General features: G+C 40.4%; 1 long non-coding RNA gene across 2 annotated transcripts; it reads right to left on the minus strand.

Moving 5' to 3' along the window:
* Window positions 1-1,367: 1,367 nt before the first annotated feature.
* On the minus strand, window positions 1,368-4,490 carry LOC115544444 (uncharacterized). Of its 2 annotated transcripts, none has more exons than XR_003976862.1 (5): window positions 4,283-4,490; window positions 3,621-3,796; window positions 3,109-3,228; window positions 2,746-2,987; window positions 1,368-2,522 (listed from the first exon to the last, which is right to left on the minus strand). It is a non-coding gene; the product is annotated as an uncharacterized LOC115544444 (long non-coding RNA). The 2 variants fall into 2 exon arrangements; XR_003976863.1 differs by having other exon boundaries at window positions 3,124-3,228; window positions 4,283-4,489.
* Between the last annotated feature and the right edge of the window lie 400 nt (window positions 4,491-4,890).

Here is a 4,890-nt window from a genome sequence, read left to right on the forward strand (position 1 = left end):
TTCCACTTCAGTGAGTTGATTGATTCAATCTCATACAGACAAAAGTCTACATTTAAATTAGCAAGGGGATGCGAAAAAATAAGAAAAGCTTTGAAGTGAGAAAAACCTAATGATGTTTTACCATTTTACCACACGCCGGTCGTGCTGTTTTATGGCATAATGTCGAATGAATGAAGACATACATATTATAATAAACAAAACGTTGCATAGATATATGATATGAGTTTACTTGGATCACACATTTGATCACTTTAAACAAGCTAACAAAAAATTTGATCTAGAATATACTTAGATTTGGAAATCACTGACTCTAAACTTGACTTGAAGGTGTTTGACTTGGCATCGTCTCGGATCCAGCAGTCCTGGTATGTTAGAGAAAAACTTCTGGGCAGAGCGGCACAGTGCCTGGGCCGGAAAACTACATTTGGAACCTTGGCACCTTGTTTGTTGTTTCGTTAAGATAAATCCTAACAAGATTGGATGAGGCTTTCAGTAGGGGATTTTCATAAATGTACTTTACATTTATATTACAGTGGCCACTTCAGAAAATACTAGAGCCGTCAAGCGATTAAAATATTTAATCGTGATTAATCGCATTAATGTCATAGTTAACTATTATTAATCGCGATTAATCGCAAATTCTTTTTCTATGCTAAATATCCCTTGATTTTTTTGTCCCATAATTCTTCTCATTTTAATTCTCTTATCAACATGATGAAGTGCATCGGCTTGCCTTGTGCAAATGATTTTCTATTGATAACATTGGCATATACTGATCAAAACAGGACGATACAAAAAAAGAGCCTATAGTGCAAATAAACGACTGCTTTGAACAAATGTCATTTGAACATAGCAGTCAGGCTACTGCTTCTTTGTTTTGAGCCAATTTTTTTTTTTTTTTTTAATAAAAAAATTACGTTAATCGCGCGATAAAATTTTTAACGCCGTTAAATTTGGTTTGCGTTAACGCCGTTAATAACGCGTTTAACTGACAGCTCTAGAAAATACACTATTTAAAGTTTGTTACTGCTGGCAGAGTTTTGGTAACATGACGTTGTTCCTCCAAGAAGCTTGCAAAGTAACTACTTGTTGACAAGTTTGCTTGCTCATATGTGATGAAATCGAAATGAGGTATGTGCCTCACACGCACAGCGCACTTGCACACTGCCAGGGGAAGAACCAAACAAATGAAAGGGTGGAGTGTTGAATGACAGTTATACCAGTTTAACAATACGTTTTGGGTGGTATGGGTTCTATTTTCTCTGACTAGTGCCAAAAGTCCTAAAGATCCACCAATGAAAGGACTTATTAATAGCTTACTAATGGGGAAATAGTTATTCTATACTGCTACCGATGGGAAGCCAAGATGTGGTTTCAAGGTAAAAATCAGTGTATTTATTCATTGTTGTTGTACTGTTAAAGAAAGGATTATTCAACAAAAAAAGTTGCATTAAAAGGAAATGGAACATGAAACGAGTGGGTTGCTTACCAAGCTAGTGGTAAGCACCATAGCATAGCTAGTTGACTGGCATTTTCAGGTTAATGGAGGCTAGAAGCCTGTTCAAAATATCAACAATGGTATCAATGAATAGAGAAATCATAAAACATCAAACCAAAGGGTAAACTGAATAAGAGCATCCAAACTAAGTAGAAAACTACCCATATGTTTCAAAAGTTGGACAACCATGATATTTACATTTTAGACAAATATTTACATATGTGTACATGTATGTACATGTGTGTTTTGAATATCTTGGTGGAATCCCTGGATCCTTGGCCTGTCCCTTCTTCCCCCGGGGGGGTCAGGAAAACAGCCTTTGAACACTTCCCCCGAAGGGGTTCATTGAACACAACAAATTGAACACAACAAATTCAGAGACACAGAATGTGAAAACAGATTTTTCCCATTACAAATATACTGTCATCTTAATTGTAGAAAGAAATAATAATGTTAAAGTGTTCATAGTTGAGCCTGAGAAAATTTCAGAAAAACTGCAAAAGTGACAGTTAGATGTTATACTTCTTATGATATATCGTTGCATAGAAGGAAGCCAGCAGCCTCATCTCCGGCTCCATTAGTCCATTAATTAGGGGATTTTGCAAATGCTTTTCTCCAAAGCGACTTACAACCATTCATTCACTCGTCCACATACCAATGGTGGGGTCAACCACGCCAGGTCAGTGTAGTCAGAGTGTGGTGTCCTACTCAGGGACACCTCGACCCTCTAGGAGGAGCCGGGGAACCTTCCGGTTACCAGCCAACCCGCTCTACCTCCTGAGCTACTGCCACCACTCGTCCATATGGTATCAGAGCCTTCGTTGGTGGTCGTAGTAGACGTCCTCGTTTAGGATTTGGTTATGACATTCTTCGATGTTTTGTCTCTGTTCTGTTCTGTCAGGTGGATCGATGTACGATGCCATAAACGATCTTATAAATGGTGGTATTTCACCTGTGATGAACCGGCTGAACTCCTCTCTCCGATGTGCAGGGACCATGGGAGTAGCAATGACATTTTCCTTACCTACAGACATGAAATAAGGAATTACAACATTAACATTATTTCAAACCACTATACACCTTAGATGTGCTGTAGGTAACATCTTACAGTTTTCTGCTTTACTATAACTTTTACCCTAACCCTATTAATTAAATAAGGGGAGTATTCCGTTTGAACCATCACTATTATAAACTACAACAGGGTTAGTACTGGATTAAAGTGCAGCTTGAAACTGCAGCGTATGTACCAAGATTTTGGCAATGATTTTTTCAATCTGAACTCTACTGCTGAACTTCAGAATTTGGGGAAAATGCAGGTCATCCAGCAAACAACGTTGACCAGTACTGCTGCGTCCTCTGCTTCTGTTTCATCCGAGTCGGATGACTGTGTTTCACTGGCATCAAACGATACTATACTGCTTTCATCCCCCGAGTCTCTGTCATCTCGAACCAAGCAGTGGCCAGAGGAATTTCCAATTCCTCAATTTTCCTATGACACAGAGTTGCAGTTAGTGAAAGGTAATTCTGAGTGCCGGGTTGGAAACAAGTTGTTGATCTTGAGCTCCCGAATAAAATCAAATATCTTGAATAGAGTAGTTGAAGAAATGTACCGATATAAGGCCTACCCGGAGGATGCACATTTCTGCATAGTTGCAGAGGCCTTAATGAAAAAGCACCCTTGTTCAAAAGACCCTGGCTCATTCCATGGCTGCTACGGCTGGAAACAGCGACTGAAGTACAAAATGGGAAACTATCGGACTCAACTCAAAGTGCTAGGGTGTCCAGAGCTGTCTATTGAAGATAGCATCTTCAAAAGACAATATGGTTTAGTAGTATGGTTTGCTGTCAATGTTAAACAGCTCAAAAAAGCTGGACCTTGCTAGCGACCGGTTGCTTTGGTCATCTAGGATGACGTAGGCCTTGATAGCTTTGTCTGGTTGACCTTTATTAGGACAGTGATTCTTAACCATAGGGCCGCGGCCCAAACTTGGGCCGCCAGCGCCCCCTAGAGGGCAGCGAAAAACTTTCAGTTTTGCACCTGTGGGCCCCAAGGGCCGCGGGACTATGTAGATTATCAAGTGAAGACAGAGATATGTTATGCATGAGACGCTCAGTAACTTACAATGCCGTTTTCGACCACGCGGTGGCGGTAATGCATCACGCAGTTGTTTAGGAAGCGCGAATACACAGTGTTCCGTTTTCTCCCCACGGAAGGGGTAACCCGGTGTACAAAGAATATTATTCGGTATTCCACTTTTGTTTGTTTATTCTTTAACAAAGGGAAAACAGGTAATAAATCTGAAAGGTAAGGAATGCAATGTTACACTTCTCATGTGCATTACACAAACATCACCTGCATTCATCAAAATACCAATATACAACAATAATAATAATTTACAATCATTAATGTACACGTTTCAAACGTCACCCATGCCCCATATTCAAATCCTATTCAAATCTCCGCAATATGAAACTACAACTCCCAGAATGCCCCGCGGCAACCCAGGAAGTACAGCACAAATGCCGGTCCCTGCGATTCATTTAATCGACGTTCACAAAACAAAACAAATACAAACATGGATGGACACGGATGGGACAGCGACGTTACAATTCCAAATGGATTTATGTATTTGAAATGTTTATATAGTTTTAGCTTTGGCTATTAGCAACGTACTGGGATCTACCGGCGCATAGTGCTATTGCGAAATCATTAGACGACATAGCAGGCAACATGATTTGACATCAAGAAAGCAGACAAGAAGACAAGAATTCAAAGGAGCTTACCAAGTGGCTGCACACCGGGTCAAAGTTATGTGGCAATAATACAACTCTTGCGCCACCTTCTTATTGGGCGAACACCGGTCACATGGACCCACAGCACACCGTTCTCTTAAAGAGGCACTACACCATTGGGCTGCCGAGCCTCAGACGTTCATCAACAACTCAACTAAGTAAATAAGAAACAACAAAACTACACAAACGGCAGACCTCCACAGAAAACACAACACACAGAGAAGAAGAGTCTTCTTTGCTCGCTGCGGCAAATATGGATACGTTTTTTAACAGAAAACATGACGACGAACATCCTGACCCCTCCACCCAAAAGACAAAGTTTTTGCGGAAATACAATGTCGACTTCATTAAATACGGTTTCGTAAATGGAGGAACAGAGGCAGTGCCAAAAGCCCAGTGCGTGGAGTGTGGGCTAATGCTGTCCAACGAAGCCCTCAAGCCCTCAAAACTACAGCGGCATCTAGAGACCAAGCACCCGATGCTCGTGGGAAAGCCGGTGGATTATTTTATTTTTAATATTGGTCTTTTTTTAAAATTATTATTAAAAATCCTGACTTGATTCTTGAAAATGTTCTTGTCACAGCCTGATTTGGTCCAGG

This window comes from Gadus morhua, chromosome 5 (assembly GCF_902167405.1).
Source record: "Gadus morhua chromosome 5, gadMor3.0, whole genome shotgun sequence".
NCBI lineage: Eukaryota > Metazoa > Chordata > Actinopteri > Gadiformes > Gadidae > Gadus > Gadus morhua.